The 23,798-nt window shown below is 43.4% G+C and overlaps 1 protein-coding gene and 1 pseudogene across 1 annotated transcript in view; both read left to right on the forward strand.

Annotated features, from left to right (window-relative positions):
* The window catches only part of LOC135098466 (lachesin-like), an 87,575-nt pseudogene extending 82,304 nt beyond the window's left edge, over positions 1-5,271 (forward strand).
* Positions 5,272-19,644: 14,373 nt separating this feature from the next.
* LOC135098469 (uncharacterized) overlaps positions 19,645-23,798 on the forward strand; it is a 76,360-nt gene continuing 72,206 nt past the window's right edge. The window contains exon 1 of the mRNA XM_064000874.1: positions 19,645-19,748. The gene's annotated coding sequence lies outside the window, so the exon portion shown is untranslated. The remainder of the gene's footprint in view (positions 19,749-23,798) is intronic.

Raw genomic sequence — 23,798 nt, forward strand, 5'->3', positions numbered from 1 at the left:
TCGTAAGCTGCTTTGGGTGTTTTGTCATTCAGAGGCGAGTGAGGGAATGGGATTTGGCCTCCGGTGATGGATGTTGTGACACGGCGGCGGCTGAGGGGAGGCTGAGAGAGGGAGACAGAGAGTGGTGGAGGAAGGGGGAGGAAAGGAGGGTGTGGGAGCTTTAAGATCTAGAGAGAGAGAGAGAGAGAGAGAGAGAGAGAGAGAGAGAGAGAGAGAGAGAGAGAGAGAGAGAGAGAGAGAGAGAGAGAGAGAGATTAATTGATAGATTGATTTAAATCGCTGCAACAGAGAGAGAGAGAGAGAGAGAGAGAGAGAGAGAGAGAGAGAGAGAGAGAGAGAGAGAGAGAGATGAGTCTGTTTCCCTCTCCCTCAGGCCCGGGGCACCACACCAACCCTCAGCGGGGCCTCCAGCAGCCCAGCTTCGGTCTCTCCTTTGGCCAGAGCAGCGCCGCCCGCCCGGCCTCTCCCACCCCACGCCTCACACTCACCGCCTCCTTCCTGACGGCGGCTCTTCTGCCTCTCTGGCTCTCTTGCTTCCTCGCCGCTCCGCTCTGCTGGTAACTGCAGAGGTCTCTGTTGAAGGGGAAGAAAAACATCCCCAAACAGCCTGCTGAGGGTACGAAAAAATCAAGGCATAATCAAGAGCCGAAAAGGAAAACGAAGAAATAAACTTGGAAAGAAAACGGGATGTAAGAGTATTGGTATTGGCTCCAGTTTTCTGTGGGAGAGTGAAAAGGATGACTCGGAGAAACAGAGAAGGAAAGAAAAAAGAAACGCGGATGAGGCTGTCGAGGCGGCGATGCTGTGACGCCGTGATGCAGGCCAGCAAGCGTCACCGCGTCAGGCTTACGAGTGTTCTGGGACGTGTTCTTGGCGTCATTCACCGGTGCTTCTCCAGTGACGCCTTCAGGAGCAGCCAAGCGACGGGACACTTTTCTCTTGCTGCTGCAGGATTGGAAGTCTCATCTCTCGGTGCGCCAAAGAAAGAGAGAGAGAGAAAGAAAAGTGTGGCGATGATGACCCAGCAGTAATCATGCTACGGGGATAAATCATAACTTTTCCTTCGCGTCTCGTCTCGCATCAAAGGAATAACGTGTAAGCATTCATTCCTCCCTGGCCCTTGTTCCTTCCCTTCCTTCCCTTTTTCCTTCCTCACAGGGTAATTTTCTCTCCCAGCTGCTTCGAACAAAATCTTTCAGCATAAAAAACCGAGCGAGTGATGTGCTCGAGGGTCCAGCGCTGAGATACCCGCGGTGTGAGAGGCTTCGTGAATTTGTTAAGTAAACTGCATCATGTTTTCGGCCTCCCACTCCCTTATCACCTTTTGCCAAGTCGCGCTTTGACTGACGGGGGCAAGAAATAGGGGTAAGAAGCTGCAGTGACCATGTAACTGAATGCTTGAACAATGCATGTGAAGAGAAAAGCAAAATGTGTGAGATGTGTGGCACTGTGACCCCGCCAATGCAAACTGTTCATGTTCTCCTCCCCTCGCACCCCTTATCTTCCTTCCCTTACCACGTGGTGCGCTCTGTTAGACGCAGGGTAAGGAATCCTGTAGCCAAAATTGATAAATGGCCAAGTAATGAATGAAACAGTACATGGAACAACACAAATGGAAAAAAAGGAAAAGAAAGCAAAGTTAGTAAATGTCTGCGGCTCAGTTCAGCTCCTCGCCTTGTATGCTTCCAATGTATTTTAAGTTACCTCGCCAAGTATGAAACGGGAGGAGGAAAAGGGAACTACACTATGCTGATTATATGTACATGTACGTGAGCTGCGTGTGCGTGAACCAGTAGTTATTGTAAACAAGCAGACCTTAATGTGAACGAGAATAAGAATAAGAAAACTGCAAAAAATATATATTAGTGAGAGATAGAAATAGAACAAGAAAATAACTGTTCAAGTGAATGCACGAAATGAAAACCGCGAACAGTCTTAAGGTTCTACTGACGAAGGAAGAAGACACACTTAGAAGGTGCGTGAAGAAATGCACGAGTATCATTAGGTGAGTGAAAAGTGAGATCACCCTATTGGTCTTACTTTGCAGCAGAGGAAAAAAAAAAAAAAAAGAACATGTGTAAAAGTGTAACATCTGTCTAAAGGAAATTATATACTGCGAAAACACGAAATATGAAACACGAATCATCTTAGCGCCGTAAACACTCTGCTTCCTTCGCTATAAATGGTACTCTTGTGCGCACTGATTGACGGTCACTTTACTGTAGCTGTTTACGGGAAACCAACTTCGCTATTCTTTGTGCAAAATCAGGAACGTAAAGCAAACCCACGAAAACACAAGATCATCACTGCAACAACTTCGCTACTCCTCTCTGTCTTCATCCCGGTGACTCCTCGTGAATCCTCCCTAACACAAGCGCGGTACAGAAATCCAGCTATTCGAAGTAACTCGCTGAACACTTCCAGCTACATGAAAACCAGCTCGAAGTAACCCGATATACTTTCCAGCGACATGATAAGCCATTCGATTAGGTGTGTCAGTGCATGTTATGGTCCACTGTACTATCATCAGGTGCTGGCAACGCGACCTCCTTTAACTGACGAAGTCCTATGGCGCAGTCTGGTGTCTCGGTGAGGTCATGATGCAGTGCTGATCCTAGTAATGGTTCTTGGCGTGTCTGTCTTGGTAATAATGACTTGGGACTGCCGTGAATCGCGAGCTGTGGTGAGATGATTTTGCTTCTTGCGTTAGTGTGTGTAATGTGTTGCTTAGTTATGCTAGGATATACGTATGTTTTATAATTGTGTTGTTTAGTTTTTCAAAGATGAGATGACACATGTCTTTTACTATATATATTTTGTTTCCGTTGTCATGTTGTTTTAAGGTGAATTGGTGTTCTGTTTCTATGTCAGTTTGTTGATCTTCCATTTTTCTCAAGAAACAAGGAGTGTATCTGAGGTGATTTCTGGTTGAGTTCACTTTCCCTTATTTTTTCAATCTTCCCGAAATGCTCTATAGAAAATGATTTTAAACGACTGTAACTAAATAAGATGTGGGCTTGTGTGTGCATATTCGAGACCACAGACTGTGTATACTTATGGATGAAGAGACTGTGCGGTGACCAAGTATGAATAGAATATTCTGCGCAGTGACCAAGTATAAGAGAGAAGGAAATGAAGTGACAGTATATAAACCAGGGACAACGCAGTAACCCAGCCTAAGAGAGACTGCGCAGTGATCCATTATAAAAAGACTGTGAAGTAGTTAATTTAAAAAAAAAGCAAAAAAAAAAAAAAGCTGCTCAGTGACTCGGTATGAAAAGATTGCGCAGTGATCCAGAATAAAAGGACTACGCACTAAATAAGAAAGACTGTAGTGAATCAGCATAAAAAAAAAGAAAGCTGAGTGACCAATGTAAAAGGGTGCGCAGTAAATAAGATTAAAATACAGCGCAATGACCTAGCATGACAAAAAAAAAAAAAATAATAACCACGCAGTAACCGTATAAAAAGGACTGCGGAGTGACCCAATATACGTACAGTACATAGGCAGACTGCACAGTAACCCCGCAGACAGAACAAAAACAACCCGCGCAAGGAAGTACGTGGCGCAGCAGCAGCAGAAACAGAAGCATCATCAACAGCAGTGCGTGGCCGAGAAGCAGAAGCTGCCGCGCCTTCCTCTACCTCCTCTTGGCTCCTCCACAGCAGCTCAGCGTCAGTAATACATATCGCTTGTGTCAGTCAGTCAGTCAGTCAGTCAGTAGTCCATGGTTGTCGCGGCCTTATCCCTCCTTTCCTGCCTCCCTCACCTCCGCTCCTCGCCCCGCAAGGAAGAGAAGTAAGTTGGAACACGAACAAGACTGGTAAACTTGTGGGATCTTTCTTATTAAGGATCTTATTCTGAAACACATCTGCCCGCAACTCCACTACTTTCCAAAGGGTCTGGTTGAAGATAAACGTGTTTTTAAAAGTGTTTTTACGGTTCTAGTAACAAACTAACAAGATTTCTACATTGTCAATAGGATAAACTCTCTTAAGAATCCTGCTAGTTATCTCTAAGGCCTCTAAAAATAGTCGTGGTGAGAAAGCGAGCAGAGCGTTTCAGGATATGGATCTAATCCTTTGGTACTGCCTCTCTCCTTGTACTCTGTCTATGGGAGGAGGAGTGTGAGGCGATGGAGGGCCAGGGAGGTGCGTGGTGTTTGTCTCTGTGCCAACCCTCTATTAGTGTATGTACGGAAATGCTTCTATACGTACTGCATACAGTGTGTCTGTGTGTGCGTGTGTGTGAGTGTCTGTGTGTGTGCATGCGTGCGGACTCTACCCCGTGCGTATGGTTATATATATATATAAATGTGTATATACTTGTACATGTGACTTACATACATAAATACATACAGTACTATTATGTATTGTGGTGGTGGTGGTAATGGTGTTCGCGCGTGCGTGTGTGTGTGTGTGTGTGTGTGTGTGTGTATGTGTGTGTGTAAAGATATAGTGGAGTGTTAGAGAGAGAGAGAGAGAGAGAGAGAGAGAGAGAGAGAGAGAGAGAGAGAGAGAGAGAGAGAGAGAGAGAGAGAGAGAGAGAGAATACGTAATTAAAAAAAAAAGTCTTGAGAGAGAACGAGTACCATTCAACACTAGAAGAAAAAAAAAAGAACAAGAAGAACAAAAGCAAGAAACAAGAAGATTAAATATGTCCAGCATCACTTAGACTTTCAAGTAACAAAGACAGTAATAACATTGTGTGTGTGTGTGTGTGTGTGTGTGTGTGTGTGTGTGTGTGTGGATGAATGCCATACGTACTATACCTGCATGGCTGGCCTTGTATACATACCATTAACACTATACCTAAATCATGCATACGTACATAAATAACACAACATACTCCTGTACCGCAGCCCTGTAGAGGTGTGCTGTCACTATCCCCTTACTACTCGTGTATCGAAGGCGTGTCACGTGTCGAAGGACGAAGTAATGTCAACTAATACTACCATTCCTTTTAAAAGCTTAAGAGATGGAGTGACGTGGTTACTCCTTTTGGATCTATTATTATTATTATTATTATTATTGTTATTATTATTATTATTATTGTTATTATTATTATTATTATTATTATTATTATTATTATCATTATTATTATTGTCATTATTATTACTGTTTTGCCACTTTTCTTCATCTTCTTCGGGTCTTCCTGAAGGTAAAAAAATTCTTGCTTTCATGTTGTCTCGTTCGTATCAAAACAATAATAGAAGATAATAAAAAAATGTATATACTGACTTCTATTGACAATAAATGTTAAAAGAATAATATGCGTAATTTCTTTGTTACCTCTACACCTGTCACACACTTCTGAGTTGTCACACCTGCCCTGAGCTACCACACACCAGTCCCGGGCTACCACACATCTGTTTTATCCTTGCCACACGTGCCCTGTCCTGAACCACACATTTTCCTTTCCCGCCCCGCTTCAAGACACACGAAGAGGAAATAACGCGGAAAAAAATCTCACATAATGACTCATAAAATACAGAGATCCAAGGAATGCATGATTCAAAATATAAAACTCAGCAGTGGAATGTAACACAGCACATGCCATTTAGCTGCATTCGATAATTATCTTCAAGTGGAAAGGAATTACCAGCATTCTTTGGCAATTATTTCTTATTCATAAAATCATGAAATACAATGATCAGTTACACGATCACAAATTTCAGGTATAAAGTAAATGTACAAGTGGTCTACTGTCACTGAGTTTCTTGAGAAAGGGAAAAGTTTTCAGTCTTTCCTCACCACTACACGCACGTAACCAGAAATGAAAAGAAATCATATACTTACATACGAGCAGCGTCCCTAGTGGTTGGTATTGTTGACACTGGGCAAGTATCACCTTTATAACAGCGCGCCAAAGCAGAGGCGAGCGCCACCTGGGAGCGGTGGCAGAACCTACGCCAGTAAACAACGTCGACGCAAAGGAACTCTCCACAGAATTGTTTTTGAAAGGAATATTGGACGGCACCGGACAGCCATCCACCTTTTCCAGCCACCACGACCTGGACCACTAACACAAGAGTCAGAGAAGTAAGTTTCATTTATGTATAAACCTTATTGAAGTTATATAATGGGTATAAGGGCGGACAATGGCGGCTCAGCAAAGTTCAATGAAAGACTGGCTTGTGTGTTTGTGAGAGGGAGGGAGGGAAGGGGGTGTCAGTTGCCTCAAAATGTATTAATCTCAGGAGGCTGGGCGAGGGCTGGCCGCCGCACTATTGTTTGGCAAGTTTACCAAGAAAAGTTTGGGATTTAGTAAGCTGGCAGGACGGGCGGTCAGGAAGGTGGTTCAGCTTATTACTGGCGGCGAAAAGAGAAGCTTGTGTACGATTTGAGCACCGCCAACCCGGCACGCTAGACGGCTCACAATTTGTGAGGCCGTAAAAGGAGTTAAATTGTTGGAGTTTAGGTGATTTGTGAGATACGCTGCGATTATTTAATATTTATAACACTGGGAAGGATGTATAGCCGGACTGCTACTGCTTGGGTATCTCCTCGCCCTCCACGGAAGGGGAAGGGAGGGATGGGTGGCGGGTTCCTTTGCTGTGAATGGGACTGAAATGACAGTGTTGCCGCTGCGTGGTGTGGTGTGGCGAGTCTCAGCGCGGGGAGTTGAGGGAGTGGATAGATAGGAGGATGAATGTACAGAATCACGCCCACTGTAGGGGACAATTATTTATTTATTTTTAATTCTGTGAAGTAAAATCATACTCTTCATTCCTACCTCTGCAGCTTATTTATTTATTATTTTCTTTACCTAATCAGACTTCACTTAATGTCACGTAGAACCTCCTAACTGATCCTCCAAAAAGATAATAATTATAAGAAATAAATAAACAGATAAGAAATAACGGCAATTGTAACGATATTAATGTACGTAAGAATATAGAATATAATGTAACTCACCAGAAAACCACAGCCAAAGTGAGACAGGGAGAGTAATTCATAATGACGAAAAACAAAAGAAGCTTACCAGAAAAAAAAAAAAAGATTCATGTGCCAAAGTGAAACACAGAGGGTAATGCTATAATGATTTCCTCTGTCTATGGAAGACGAGGAGGAGGAACAGGAGCGGTGATTAAAAGTTTTCCATGTGTCGCAGCTGCTGTTACGTAATAATAAAATATACAGCGTTACCAGAAAACCATAGATTAGTGTGCCGAAGTGAGACAGGGAGAGCAATTCTATGAAGGTGCCTCGGGTCAGTGATAGGCAAAGAAGAGGAAGACGAGGAGAAAAACCAGGAGATGCGACACTACTAATAATTCAAAGTTTTCTTTATATATATATCACAGCTGCTGCCACGGGACCACGGGGGCACTAATAACGTTATAGTTGGCCATTGCGTGGTGCACTTTTATCCTTTTATCATCTACAACGCTTCTCTCTTAAGGTTTTCTGAGTAAATCATTGGCAGAATAAGACACGTGAAACTTGAACCGGCAATAAATTATGGGAGAGAAGCGAGTCATAACAATGCATCACAAGAGGAATTTACGAGTGAATGGAACTGTCGAGTGCATTTTTGCTCGAGTTAACTTAGATGAGACCTTGTTAGTGTTGTTAGTGGTAGTTACGTAGATAAATATCATACGTCTGTTTTTCATAGCTGCTGGTTAACCCTCGACACACACACACACACACACACACACACACACAGTACCTCGCCTTATTAGGATTATTAATGTGCAAGGAAGCTGCAAGGGAGTCATCAGGTCACGAGGACGAAGAGTATCGGGTGCGGAATTCCACTCTGTCTCTTGTGCCGGAACACCAGACAGGTAGAGAAACAGTAATAGTAATCTCCTGGTCACTCATTCTGGTCACTCAAGTCAGATAGATAGACAAATGAAAGGCTAGATAGATAAATAGAGAAAACAAATGACAGAGCAAACAAATTAAAGGAAACAATTATAGGTTTTAGTTAACAGATAGTGTTACCGTGAAAGCCACACGTCAGAGCCAGTAAAAAAAAAAGAAAAATAATTATAAATGTTGCTTCCATCCAGTAAAAAAATAAAAAGAGAGAAAAAAAAACAATCTTCCTCCCTCCAGCTGCTTAATTTGAACTGACACAATACATAAAAACAACGTAAAGTTTCCCAGCACAAAACTCACTTCCACCGCTTAACAACTCCCGTAGGAGGAGCCACCACTACTGTTGTTTCCCGGAAGACACTTGTCCTCTGAAACGAGAGACGCGAAAACGGGAGACGGAAGGACTTGAGGTGGGGAGGCGGTGAATGGGAGACGAGAGGCGTTAACTGGGGAGGCCGTGAGCGAGTAGGCGGTGCGGAGGAGCGGGGGGCTGGTGAGGCGGGAGAAACGCTGCTCTTGGCAATAGTGACTAATGTGACGCAGCCCCCAAGGAGGTGATGTCTGCGTCAGGCGGGTCCTCTCCTGGGTCCCGCCGCCACTCACTGTCACGCGCGCTCGCTACACACACACACACACACACACACACACACACACACACACACACACACAGTAGCTTTCTTCTCTTTTTCCACTTTTCCCTCGCCTTCCCTCAATTTTTTCCCACACTTACGTTGTCTTTCATTTTCTTCTCTCTGTTCCCGTTTTTTTCTTTTTCTGTGTGTGTGTGTGTGTGTGTGTGTGTGTGTGTGTGTGTGTGTGTGGATGCATTTATTAGGAGCGCCGCTGACTCCAATACCGTTGTTAGTAAAAGAAGGAAGAGGAAAGAGCGGTGAAAAGTAAATGGAGGATATGAATGAACAAGTAGATATTGTAAAAAGAAAATTAATGTATGACAGTAGAAACAAGTAGATGTGGTCATTGCCAAACAGTAAAGTGCATTTAACACATACACACACACACACACACACACACACACACACACACACACACACACACCACATAAAAACTTTTAAGAATCGAATCCCAACCTTGCATACCAGAAAGAGAGAGAGAGAGAGAGAGAGAGAGAGAGAGAGAGAGAGAGAGAGAGAGAGAGAGAGAGAGAGAGAGAGAGAGAGAGAGAAATCAAACGAAAAACCTTCAAAACAAGACTACACCACAAATTCAATAAAACCAGAACACTCCCGCGACACCAATGATAATAATTCCTCCTGCGCATAGACATAGATAGAAAGTGAGAAAGTGACCACAACTAAACCCGCCTCGCATTCTCGCTTCCAAGTCACCGACGAGACGCAGCGCTAAGAAAATGGGCAATAGGAAAACTGCTGGAGGGAGATGTACTCGTGTAAAATAAAGAAAACGAGGGACCGTGAGAGAAGACAAGTGTGCTACTGTTCCCCCGCGACAATTGGATCAGCAACCGGAGAAGGGAAATCCAAGTAAACAAAAGCGAGGGTGATGGAGAGGGTGAGGCGAGGCAAAGGAGACACCGAGGGAGGGAGGTGGGAGGGAGGAAAGGAAAGGGTGTGGGAAGGAAGTAAAGGAGGGAAAGAAGAAAAAGAGGGAGAGGGTGGGAGAAAGGGAAGAAGGTAAGGGAGTATGGAAGGAGCGAGTGAAGTTAAGGAGATTATGGAATGTTAGAAATTGGAGGAGAGATTGAAAAGGAAGGGAAGCAGGAGGATGACAAAAAAGACAACAAGGGGAAGGAAAGGAACACGTTTTGGGGGAAAGAGGGAAGAGCAGTTTAACTCTTTACATATGACAGACAAATAGAGAGACATTTAGTTAACACATAGAGGAAAATATAGTAGATGGAGTAGACAGATAAATCAACAAGGAAACTGATAAATGAAATACAGACTGACAGAAACAATTATCTTATTTTCTAAAACTTAAAAAAAGAAAAAAATATACAAACGTACAAACTTTTACTTGTGTTTCCCGCCGAGAAAGAAAAAAAAATCGGAGAGAGAGAGCGAGAGAGAGAGAGAGAGAGAGAGAGAGAGAGAGAGAGAGAGAGAGAGAGAGAGAGAGAGAGAGAGAGAGAGAGAGAGAGAGAGAGAGAGAGAGATTTATGCAATAGAATGAATGGTATGTGAAGCGTGAAAGGCAAGCAAAAGAGGACGTCATTGTTGTATTAATTCATCAGTTTATATATATGAGGCACAGGACCGTTCAATGTTACCCATTCATATTTCACATCATTGGCCAGTCACCACTTTTTGTATTGTTCTGGTTTCCTGTTTCTTCTCTTATATATGGTAAGAGAACTGACTTCTTCGCCGTCAGTGTTACAAGTCTCTCGTCACGCGGTTGCAAGTCCTAAGTCTTACCTTTGAGGAGGAAGGCTAATTGGCACAGTCTTGACATCAGCGACCTCCCGCGGGGCCAGCACCATTTCCCTCTTCTTGTGTGCCACGAGGGAGGCTCATTCCTCCCTCGCGACGTCAAGATAGTGACGCTTATGAATTTCGCAAGTGGTTATACAGTGTTTCAAGACTGTTACGTAATCCGCCTCACTTCTTACTTCTTTCACCATTTTTTCTAATTTTCATACATATTTTTCATGATAATTTTCAACTTATCATTATCATTATCTTTTTCTTTCTCTTCTTTCCTTCATTAGTTTTCTTATTTTCTTTGTATGTTTTATCCGCAATCTTGTTCGTAATCGTCATTGTTTTATTGTTATCATTGCAGTTTCTTTATCTCTTCTTCCCTCTTTTTCTTTTCATTTTCTACCTGTATTTTTTTTTAATATACAGTGTTCTTCGTGATATTTATTATCTTTTGTCGTCATTAAAGCTTCCTGTCGACAATTTCTCTTCCTCTGTGTAAATTTGCTGCTTCATCTTATAAGTGGTACAGAGAGAGAGAGAGAGAGAGAGAGAGAGAGAGAGAGAGAGAGAGAGAGAGAGAGAGAGAGAGAGAGAGAGAGAGAGAGAGAATTATCACTCACTCACTCACACCTTAAACATGCTACACACACACACACACACACACACACACACACACACACACACACACACACACACACACACAGACACACACACACGTTGCAGTCATTACCCCGCCAGCTGGGCCAAAGACACACACACGGAAGGGGAAGTGATCAATGTATTACACGAACCAATTTACGCCGCGACATAATGGAAACACCGAAGATTTTCAAGAACCTCGCCAACTTTTATCGTCCCTACTGATAAGGTCTGGCGCGGCGTGTGTCACTGAGCAGGCGAGTGGCGGTATAAGCTGATAGGTTGGATTTCATGCGTGTTGTGGAGAAATGAGACAAGGAGCAAGAGAGAGAATCAGGGCGAATTAGTACGTGTGTTTTAGATCGCCAGGAAATGCAAAGGGAAATTATATAAGGAAGAAGATTGATTCAGTGTCTTTTTTTTTAACTGCCATTTGGTTATTAATTAAAGTAGGGTCGTGATAGAAGGTAAGATACATAGAGAAATTGAGAGAAAAGGATGGAATTATTTATTTATTATTATTTTTTCAGCCTGTAATAGACGAGCAGGCGATAGACATGAGACGGGAAGGTTACAGAGAGGCGTTTGTCCTGTAATATTAGGATGATGATGATGATGATGATGATGATGATGATGATGATGATGATGATAAGAAAATAAGAAGATAAAGGAAGCTGTAAGAAGCTGTCAAGCCTACATGTGGCAGTACCTGTAGATGATAATGTTGATGATGATTAAAATGAGGATGATGATAATGATGGTGATGATGATGATGATAATGATAATGCAAATTTACAGTGAATCAATCATTACATTTATTGTTTTTTTTCACAAACACACACACACACACACACACACACACACACACACACACACACACACACACACACACACACACACACACACACACACACACACACACAGCTGCTTCCTTATCAACCTTCATCTAATGTAAGTTTTCCTGCCTCTTGTCACACTTGTTACAATTCCTTCTTTTTTTTGTATAACTGTTTTTACCCCCCCAATTCATTCCATTTTACTACTTAATTCTCCTTAGCCGCCCCTCTCTACTCTCTACTCTCTCTCTCTCTCTCTCTCTCTCTCTCTCTCTCTCTCTCTCTCTAGCCCTGTTGTATTAACATAAACTATAACAGTGTCAACAAACAGCTGCTCATCCTTTCCTGGCCGGAGCGTTCAGAGCAAGAAGGAGCGGAAGGGCGTGGCGGGAGGGATATAGCGGGAGGGGCAGAGGTTTGGGGAGGGTGGGTGTGGAGGTGGGTCAGAAGATTGAGAAAGGGGGCGAGAGATGCTAAGAGAGGCGTAGAAGGAGAGGAAGAAACCAGGAAGTCGCTTGTTTAGTAAAGGCAATTTCCTCTTTGGTGTGAATGGGTTAAATAAAGACTAGTTGTATGTTTCGGTGGGGTGCCTGCTGCCCACGTTACCTTCCACGTTAACCTTCCACACGTTAACCTTCCACACCCCACCCACTTTTAATCTTTCACCTTAATCTTACAGGCTGGTCTCCCATGCTAACCCAACATAAGCTAACCTAACCTAACCCAGTCCAACCTAACCTGAGCTAATCCAACCTAACCTAACGTAACCTAACCCAATCCAGCCTAACCTAACCTTCCATGCTATTCTCCCATGCTAACCTTTCACTTCACTTCATGGTAATCTGTCACTTAAATGCTAATCTTCTACTCTAACCTCCCACACTAACGTAAACCACCAAACTCTCCAAAGATTAACTACACTACTCCTTGCTATGTAACTCATTGTGCATTATCTACGTACTGGCGGTCTGTGGCATGCTTAGGAACTGCAGGATGTAGGGAAGGATACAGGGAAGGGAGGTACAACGCGCCAGGTATTATATAGGTGCCCTTTGTGACTGCGGTGAGGTCGGTCAGGGCGCGTGGGACAGTACACGTCACCGCACATCAAGGACAGACAGAGGTGGACGTTAACTTCATTATTTCTCTACTCCCTTAACTCTAGTGTACTCGCTCCGTGCCATTAGGAACGCTGTCTCTAACCCTTTGCTTCTCTGCCTTTCTCTGATGGTTCTCTACCGTAGCTTGTCTGAATCACTCTTATTGTCCCTTATGTATGCTTGCTTTCCTTAACCTCTTGTTTCCAGACTCTCTAACATCTCTTTCTCACTCTCTAACGCTCTTATCCTTTCTTTGGTATTTGGTATCCTTAACCTCTTTCTTTCAGTTCCTTCTGGTTCTACTCGTTCCTTACACGTACCTTTCTTAATTCTCAGCGTCCCTCGCTCTTCCTTTCTCCTCTCTCTCTCTTTTGGTTAGCTGTCTCCCTCTACTTGTCAAAAGCACTCTTACTCTCCCTTCTGTCTTTCTTAAATCCTCTTCCTTCGAAACAATTCCTTCTTTTAATTCTATCTTACGCATCTCTCCCTCAATTCTCTTGCCTATTAACACTGCAATCTTTTCCTCTCTCTCTCTCTCTCTCTCTCTCTCTCTCTCTCTCTCTCTCTCTCTCTCTCTCTCTCTCTCTCTCTCAATGTCGGTCTTCTGCTTGTCCAAAACTTTTACTCTCCCTTATACTATCCCTGTTTCCCTTAATATCTTTCATAGTGGCAATTCTTTCTGCTTCTTCTTTACAGCTTCCTTCTTATACTTGTCGAAAATATTCCTCTTTTCTCTAACTTTCTCACTCCCTTTTTGATCTCTTTCTTTGACACTCCCTCTCTTTCTTCTTCCTTTAACTCTTACCCAAACACACTCCTTTTTCATTATCCTCACATTTCTATATCCCTATACTTGATTATATTCTCCAATATCCACCCACATCAATCCACATCTTATCTTTCTTCATGCTTTTCTATCTATGGTCTATCTTATTCCTCACCTATACTTGATTTCCATTACCCTGTCCTACCCACAGCCTTCCTTCTCTCATCACCAGCCTCGTACACTCACCACTACCACCACCACCACCTCCTTGCCTCGCAGTAACTGAAGGCTTATCTAGTTGTATTGCTTAGAAACCCGAGGCCTTTTCTCTGGCGGGTCGGCGCAGGCTTTGTGAAGCGAGGTTAAATGAGTGTATTGTCGGAGAGGAGGGAGAGGCGAAGGGGGAGAGGGAAAGGAGGGCCGGGAGAGGGAGAGCTGTGAGAGCGGACTGCCTAATTACCCGTGAATTCTGTGATGAGGATGATTATGATCCAATCACTGATACAATCCAGTTTTCCTGTCTCTCCTCCTCCTCCTTCTCTATTTCTTCTTCTTCCTCTTCTTCTTCTTCTTTTCTTCTCTTCTTCTTACTTGTTCTTTTGTTTCCTTTTCGTTTTCTTTTCTTCTCTTTTCTTTTTGTTTCTTTTCTTCTTTTTTCTTCCTCCTCCTTCTCTTTCTCTTGATGTTTCTTCTCCTCTTCTTTCTCCTCCTCCTCCTCCTCCTCTTCTTCTTCTTCTTCTTCTTCTTCTTCTTCTTCTTCTTCTTCTTCTTCTTTTTATTCTTTTACTTCCTCCTCCTCTTCCTCCTCTTCATGTGATTTATAGATTTAATTATGATGGGAAATGGTCTGCCTATCTGTCTGTCTGTCTGTTTATTTGTCCGTCTGCCTGCCTATCTGTCTGTCTATCTGTCTGTCTGTTTCTGTCTGTCTCTCAAGTATTTTAATCCCTGCAAAGAGTGAGCATTAAGTCTTTTATTGTTAAATGCTTTGTTCTCTTATTAGGATTATTTTCAAAGGCTACAGAGATGATTAGTCGGGTTCCCATTGATGTTTTAGCTCATTGACAGTGTAGAGTCCTTGTTAAACTGTCGCTAGTGTCATGAAAACGCTAATGAAGACTCTCACTTATTTCCACTACAGCCTGTGAAAAATGATCGAGATAAGACGGAAAAATGTTGAAGAATACGAAGCCACGTCTTAAGGTGCTGGGTTTAATATAGATGGAAATTAAACTCTGGAACGCTAACTGATGCTACGAACTCTTTTCATTATAAGTGATACATGTACACTCTTTGGTCTCTGTCGTGATAAAAGAGATGTGATGAAGAAAAATGGGTTATAGGCTGTAAAATGTTTACTATGTCAAATGTGCTACTTCTTTTTTATATTAAGTATCATGAAATCGTTGTATCGTCTATAGAATTCATGATTTTTTGGGTTATTCAGCTTGCTTTACAGCCGTGTGTGTGTGTGTGTGTGTGTGTGTGTGTGTGTGTGTGTGTGTGTGTGTGTGTGTGTGTGTGTGTGTGTATGTGTGTGTGTGTGAACTTCTATTTGGATTTTTCTTTTCAGTTTACTGGTGAGAATCGATAAGCTTTTGCTGCCGATGACCCGCAACACACACACACACACACACACACACACACACACACACACACATATGGTGGTGATGATGTGATAGTGCCGTAATTATGAACGCAGTGACAAGAATAGCAGTGACATTAGTGGTGGTGACGATAGAGTTGATGAGAGAGTGATGAGACAGACTACAGTGGTAATGATGATGATGATGATGATGATGATGATGGTGACGGTAATAATAGTGATTGTGGTTACGATGGTGGTGTTATTAATTTGTGGTGCAAGTGATGTTGTTGGTGGTGATGGTGGTTGTGGTGGTGGTTGTGGTGGTGATGGTACTAGCGGTGGTGATTATAGCAGTGATAATATTTGTGGTGGCGATGGTAGTTGTGGTAGTAGTGATGATGGTAGTTGCAGTGGTGATAGTAGCAACAGCGGTGGCGATGGTGGTGGTGGTGGTGATGGTGATGACAGTAGCGCCACACCACCTCGCGCATCACACAATAAAGATTAATTTCACACTGAGTGACCTCGATGAAAAGACTCGCTTGTTCGGCCTTGCCTGCACCCACCCCTCAGCAGCAGCAGCAGCAGGAGGAGGAGGAGGAGGAGAGAGAGAATGAGAAGGAGAATAGGAAGAATAAGGCAGAGAATGAGGATAAAGAAGACGAGAATGATAATGATGGCAATGATGAACAAGAAGGAAGGAGAAGAGGATGAGAGGCAAAAGGGAAAAAAAGAGGAGAAGGAGGAGGAGGAGGAGGAGAAGGAAGAGGAAAAGAGGAAAGAAAATGACGACGATGGTAGCGTACACGATGGAAAGAGAAGGCGATGAAATGAAAAGGGAGAAAAGAGGAAGAGGGAAAGTAGAAGGAGGAGCGAAGGAAAGAAAAAAAAATGAAAATGGCAGTGATGTATAGGAAAGGTAAGGATAAAGGAAAAGAAGAGGAGAAGGAGGATTAGGAAGAGGAGGAGGAACAAGAGAAGGAAGAAGAGGAGAGTCTGAATTGAATATATGAGCTGTGGAGTTAAACTATTGATTCATCTCTTTGTAGGCAAGGTTATAGGTAGGTGTTGTATTAATGGTGATGAACGCCCCGTGTGTGCATGTGTGTGTGGATGGGTGGGTGGATGGGTGTGTGTGTGTGGATGGTGTGTGTGGATAGGTGTGGGATGGGTGTCAATGTTTGCGGACACACCTCATTGAGTTAAGTGTGTGTTCTGGTTCTCTTATCCTAAAACAACTTCGTCTTTCATAAGAATTACAGCACTTTCCAAAGCAACAGATATGATCTGTCAAGTTTTCATAGATTTTTCTTTTTTTCATTAGCGATGCATAGTACTTATTAAACCATCACTGGGGTTATGAACACTCCATTAAAATCAGAGTAACTTTCACTGGAGCCTGTCCCTTTTCTGGGACCGGCATCTCAGTGAGGCTTTTTTGTTTTTTTTATTGGATTTTTGTTGTCCTTGGCTAGTGTTCCTCCTACATTAAAAAAAAAAAAAAAACTCACTAGAATTACGAAAACACCCTTCAAAATCGTATGAACTTCTATTATATACCCTGTCAAACTGTCACTAAAGTCATGGAAAAGTCTTGAAAATTGCAATAACTTTCGTAAGTGCCCGTTAAACTAGTAATTAAAACACTCATTAAAGTCTATAAAACTATCACACGGGCCATGCAAAAGCCACGGTATATTTCACTAAAGTTTATTAAACTACAGAGTCACGAGAAAGAAACCTTCAAAATCATAATATTTTTCACTAAAGCTATTTAAACAATTACTAGAGCCAAGTAAACATCCTTGAAAATCACAATAACTTCCATTGGAGCCTAAAGTATAATAGCTGAAGGAAGACACTGCAAAGTTTGAGAATGTGCTCTTTTGGCAGCACCGAGCGAGTGTTCATGAAGTGCTTAGCAAAGTCATCTGCGGACGCGCCAACCCAAGCAAGTGATGGCTTCTAAAATCTCCATCTTCGTGTGTTTCAGTGTGGCTGCTGATTGCCCCCATGCGTGATTCCTAAGCGGCATCGATTTTCCGTCCATTGAGTATAGAGAGCCTTGCTAGTGTAGGCCCGTTTTCTGAAACTCTTGGCTTTCTCACCAGGATTATTTTCAAGATGATTAGCTGGGTTCTCAAAAGTGTTTCCTCTATTATAAATGTAGAAGTCTTGTTAATGTGTTACTAGAACTGTAAAAATATCTTTAAAAACCCGTGTAACTTCAACTAAAGCCTTTTGAAAGTAGTCGTAATGCGGCACAGGAGTGTTTCAGAATATGGTCCGTAGAGAGATAGGGAAAGCGTAGCGGTGTGATGCGGTGCGGCGGGGTGGCGGCGTTCTGAATCACCCAGAACAAGAGATATGCATTACCTTAATTCCGAAGATGATGCCTCGCCCGCTGGCGCCACCTTGACTGCGGTGCTCAGCTGCTACTGCTGCCACCACCACCACCGCCACTGCCGCTACTGCTGAGGAGTACTTTCAGATTTTCTCCTCCTGTTTCTTCTTCCTGTTCGTCTTGTTTTATTTTTATTGTTTTTCTTCTTATTCTTGTTCTTTCTCCATCTCCTACACCTTTAGCATCCTTTTTCTCTTCTCTTTTTAACACTTTCTTCCTGTTTATTTCCTTTATATCGTTCTCTTCATCTTCTTTCTCCTCCTTTAACTACTCTTTTCCTCTTATCATTCCTTTAAGCGTGACCTCCTAGAGCCTGTTCAAAGTAGTCGGAACCTCACACCTGGAACCTTCGGCAATAGGGACCAGTGAAGGAGTACAGCGTGCAAACAATACAATGATCCGTATTCAGAGACGCTTTGCTCTCTCACTACGACTATTTTCCAAGGCCACAGAGATGATTAGCCGGGTTGTCAAGAGCGTTTCCCTTGTTAATAATTTAAAATCCAAAAAAAAAAAAAAAACCGTAAAAATCCGCGTCACTTCACTTAGAGCCTTTTTAAATTAGTGGAGATACAGTGGAGAAGCGGTTCAGAATGCTGTCCTAATCTATATAGACGCGATAAGACAAACATTTTCTACACTGGAGTCTCAGAATAGCAGTGGCCTTGTCTTCAAGCTCAGTGGGAGGAGGAGTGAGTAAGTGATGCCCCGCGTGGTTGCTAAATCATTCCCGCTGCTCGTATTTTACTGCCGCCCCTCAGCACTGCCGCTGTTTACACCCCAGGGAATGCCTAAATCAAGGCCGCCGCTGCTGATGGTAACTAATGATGAGCTATCGAGTAAGAGATGCCGTCGTGTCCTCTCTGGCTGGCCATCACTCACGCCCCGCCGCTCGCCGCTCCCGTCCCTGCTCTCCTCCTCCCCTCCTTCTATCTTGAGCGATTCAACGTTTTCTATTTCATTTCCTTCCTTCTTGTCTACTACTTAGGTTGCACACGTCTCTTTGCCTGTTGTTAGTCTGAAATGCTTTCTTGAATAACGACATTGTTAAGAGTATAACGCATTACAGTAATGATGTTTTGCTCTACTTCTTATCTATTTCTAGTGTTTACTTCTCTGTCCGTGTTTCCTATTGTGCGTTGCCACCACGGCTCTTCACTCGCCTCAGTCTCAAACTTTTCTTTAAACTATAATTGGATCATGTTTTCACTATATTGAGGATACTACGGAAGTGAGGTACTATTATGGTTGTCCTTCTGTAATTACGTGTGATATAAGGGCTTTTCCCGACTGATAGTGTTGTTGAAACTGAGCAGTAACACAATTAGCGGACCTTTTACTTTCTCCGAATTGATTTTTGCCTGTTGGTCAGCCTCCCGCGTGTGTACGAGTAACACACACACATCGAGTCAATCCGCGCTGCTCGAACTATCTCAGATCTTTGACCGAAACACTCGTGGCCTTGAGACTCTATGACGCAGCATTATCAATCCCTTTGATAGAGAAAAAGATGTATCAAGAAAGTACAAAGTATATCTAATTTTAAGATAAAGTCTCCTTAGTTTCTGAGTGTGAAATGTGACTAGCAATCTTTAGCAGGTACTGGCGAGCATCTGACATTCTACTGCTGCTGCTGTGGTTAATTCCACGTATACCATCGCGTGTTTTTTTTTTTCTTTTTTTGAGGATCAGTCATTAGACGAACCAACTACGACGTAGTTTACAGCTTTCATGGTCATTTCCTTCTCTTGTGCTTTGCTTCGTCAGACAAGTACCGGAACACATGATTCGTTATTGAATTTTCCTACATCTGGCATCTTCATTCTTCTCGACACGTAATTAAATATTGTGGCCATTAATTTCTTTTTCTTATTCATAACATGAATTGCTTTAGAATAGGAACGTGTAAGAAATATTCCTTTTAAAAGCACGCTGTAGTAAGTGTTATGAGAATCTACGTAGTAATGAAAATGTAAGGCAAATTTGTGTAACTTTTCCCTTTCCGCCACCAGATGACACCCGCGTAGTACTTCCTACCTCTCCCTCCCCCACACCTCTCTCTCTCTCTCTCTCTCTCTCTCTCTTTCAGCCGGTGCAAGAGAGGAATCGTGTATTCCTGTGTCTGTGTTGTGTCCGCGGTTTTATTGTTTCTCACTGAAGACGTTGCCCGCCATCGTGTTCAGGTTGGTGGTTTGTGATCGCCTCTTGTTGACCCGCCGAGAGTCTTGTTCCGTGATACACAGGCCCGTTTCTTCAAGTCTCGGCGGCTTATCCAAACTACTTTTACGATTCTAGCGGAGGTTTAGGGGATTTCAAGGATATATGAGTAGTTCTAGTGATAGTTCAACACTGATTCTGCTTCACTGATGGGAAAAATTTACTTACAGGAATATAACTTTATCTCTGTGGCCTCTGAAAATATTTCTTATAGTCTACAATGAATTTAGGATTACATATAAAATCTATTACTGTAAATTTCATCTGTGTTCCTTGTCTTTGTTTGGGTAATGAGAGATAGGAAGAAACTGGTTCTCATACAGAGTGGTAGATGAATACAATAGACTCGGTAATCAGGTTGTTAATGGCGAGTCATCAGGGAGCTTGTAAAGATGATCAGACGAATTTACTGACAGAAATGATAGGGGGATACAGGTGGCGTGTTTTATATAGGGACTGCCAAGTGTAGGTCTTACGGCTTTTTGCAGATTTTCATTATGTTTTTGTGTTCATGTGAGTATTGCTGGTCCGGGGCAATTAGAGTAGACGCTCATACCTCTAGTACCTGAAATTCTGCAAGATGGTTAGTTTTCTGTAATGTCGTCATGTTATCATCATCCACACCGTCATGATGACTCTTCTAACTACCTTCAACTGGTTCAAATTCTTCTCTTCCTCCTCCTCGCAGCTAACCACCACCACCACCACCTCTTCCTCCTCCTCCATCTCCTTCCTCTCCTCACCCTACTGCCCCGTCCATCCCCCATCCTGTCCTTATCCACCACCACCTCCACCTCTACCTCCCCCTTCTCCTTCTCCTACTCCTCCTCCTCCCTCCACCCCCTTGTTCTCTTTCCATTGTTGCGTCATTTCCCTCACCACCACCACCACCACCACCACCGCCACCACCACAACATAAAAATCTGTGTAATCATTCATTTTAAGTTTTGTTGTCATAATTATCTTTAAGTCTTATTGTATTATTATTTATGTACCTCTTGTATTAGTATTCATATGCGAATGTGTGTAGTATAGTGGTCCATTCGTGGCCTAAAGATTGCAAGTTTAATCCTGACTCACGGCGGTTTGGTGGTGGGAGAAGCAGCGCTCTCTCTTACACTTTCTGGCATTATATGGCTTCATTGTTGAGGCGCCACGAGTCTATTAATCTACAAGAGTTAATTTCAAATATGCTGTTTATTTATTTATTTATTGTTTTATTATTATTTTCTTGTCTGTCTCTTCCTCGACGTCATCTTTCCTTTTATTTATTATCGTCTCTCTTTTACATGACCTCTGTTTTCTTTATTTCTTATTTTTCCATGTTCTTATCCTCGTCATCGTCATCATCGTCATCATTTCTTACTCACTGCAGGAATCAAAGTTTTAGGAAGACATCATATACTACAAATTTAAACAAATCACACAACAATCATAATTTCCGTCATCATAATCTTATTTTTCTTTCTTTTTCTTGATATATTTCCCGCAAAACGCCCTCATTCATTCCGGGAACCATATGTAAGGAAGAAGACCTTACGAGTACAAAAAGTTAAGCAAATTACACCATTACCGTATCAAATCCTCTGTGCTTTCCTACCGTAAACTCGTCAATTCTATAATACCTTCTTGTAAAATCCCGTAATTGCCTTCCACCAATTCCACGTAGACGACAAAAACACAAAAACACGACGACCAGGTGAAATTTTAAGACCCCAAATAAAACTCAAGGGGGAAGATGAACACGAGAGACAACAGACGGAAGGGGAGAGCGTCACTTGCTTCCTCCTGACGAGGATTAGTGGGGCTGCGAGGCCGGCCAGTCAGTCAGTCTTTGAGAGGGTCCGTCAGGCGGTTCTCGAGACTGCCTCACGCTAAGTCGACAGGTGGAGTGTAAGAGTGCGCGAATGTGTGAGCGGAGGCGGGGAGAGGCCACGGAAAACTTGGGGAGCAACCGCACGAGGGAGGGAGAGGGAGAGAGGGAGAGAGACGGGGAGGGAGTAAATGAAATGACCAGGAAGGGTGAAGGGATGGTTAATAGAATACGCAGGAAGAGAACCACAATAAGAAAGAGGAAGATGAGGAACAGGGAGGCTGTGGGCGAGGCAGGGAGGTCAACCAACACGTATTTGGCAAGGCAAGGGTGACAGAGGCAGGGTGGGGGCAAGGTCAGAGGGGTGACAGCAGAGGGTGAGGCAGGGTGAGGCAGGGACGCCAAGTGCCTCCATTAGCGCGTTGAAAGCCGAGACGTGAGGGGACGATGCTCCTTCCCTCTCCCTCCCTCTCCCTGCCTTTCCCTCTCAATCCTTGCCCCTCCATTCCTCCTGCAACCCTTTCTCCTCTCCCTCCCTCTCTCTCTGCCTCGCCCCTCCGATTTACACGCGAGGGAGAGGCGAGGGAGAGGAAGGGGGTGCGGAGGGAGAGAGGCAGAGAGGCGATCACGTAATGTTGCAAGGGAAGGGACGCAAGGACAGACACACGGACGCGACGGACACACGGACGGGTAAAGGAACGGATGATTGCATACACGGACAGCCACGGGCGGAGGCTTAGCTGGATAAATAGATAAACGGAAAAGAAAGACTAACTGGGGATAAAATAAGGAGAGATGACAATGTATGAGAACCAGAAAACAGACTAACAGATTTGTGCTTGTAGATTGACGTTGGTGTAGAGATAGATAGATAGATAGATAGATAGATAGAGAGAGAGAGAGAGAGAGAGAGAGAGAGAGAGAGAGAGAGAGAGAGAGAGAGAGAGAGAGAGAGAGAGAGAGAGAGGATGGAGAAACCTACATAATCAGGACAAACAGACATACAATGTTATACAGTTATACATACTGCAGTGTAGACTACTACTGCTACTACTACTACTACTACTACTACTACTACTCTACTTACTACTACTACTACTACTACTACTACTACTACTATTACTACTACTAGTTTCGCTACTATCACTACACAACCACTACAGTAACAACAACAGCAAGAACAACAACCAACAACAACAACAACAGCAACAACAACAACTATTACTACTACCAGTACTACTTCAACTAGCCCCATCACCTACACCAACACCACCATCACCATTACTGCTGCTACTACTATTATCACCACCACCACCCACCCACCCACCACCACTACCACCACCACCACCAGCATTGCCGCCTCCTTTGTATCACCACACAGTCAGCAGAGAAGTCACCGAGAGGAAAACAGAGTCATGTGTCTCTCAAGGAAGATTCTTGACATGTTCTGTGTAACTTTCCTTTTGATAATTTCTGACGATTTGACACAAGTTGAGATAATATTGAACTTAATGTCAGGTAATCCTTCTCTCTCTCTCTCTCTCTCTCTCTCTCTCTCTGTCTCACTCGACTGGCAAGTGTTCCGTAACATTTTATTTCCATGTGTTACTGCGTTGCTTTAACCACCACTACCACCACCACCACCACCACCACCACCACCTCCGCCGCCCCCGCCGCCGCCGCCGTCAGAGCAGCGGCCGCGGCACCCTCGTGGTGACGGCCGGGAAGTTGTGGGGAGCGAAGGGGACGCTGCACAAACTTGATATTTATCCCCTGTTATGTGGGAACTTTGATGCGGAAAGGGTGTGCGGAGAGAGAGAGAGAGAGAGAGAGAGAGAGAGAGAGAGAGAGAGAGAGAGAGAGAGAGAGAGAGACGGACGGAAAGACATACAGGCATACAGACAGACAGACAGACAGATATCAAGCAAGCAAAGCACAGGCACGGAGAGGGAAATGGACAAACATACCGACCGACAGACAGACAGACAGACAGACAGACAGACAAACAGACAGACAAACAGACAGACAGAAAAATACAAAGGCACAGAGAGAGAGAGAGAGAGAGAGAGAGAGAGAGAGAGAGAGAGAGAGAGAGAGAGAGAGAGAGAGAGAGAGAGACGGACAGACGGAAGGATAGAGAATAGCGTGGACATTGCATTCAGGTCTGACTTTCATCACCTGTATTACGTTGTAAGTTAGATTA

This window comes from Scylla paramamosain, chromosome 4, assembly GCF_035594125.1.
Source record: "Scylla paramamosain isolate STU-SP2022 chromosome 4, ASM3559412v1, whole genome shotgun sequence".
NCBI classification, from domain to species: Eukaryota; Metazoa; Arthropoda; class Malacostraca; order Decapoda; family Portunidae; genus Scylla; species Scylla paramamosain.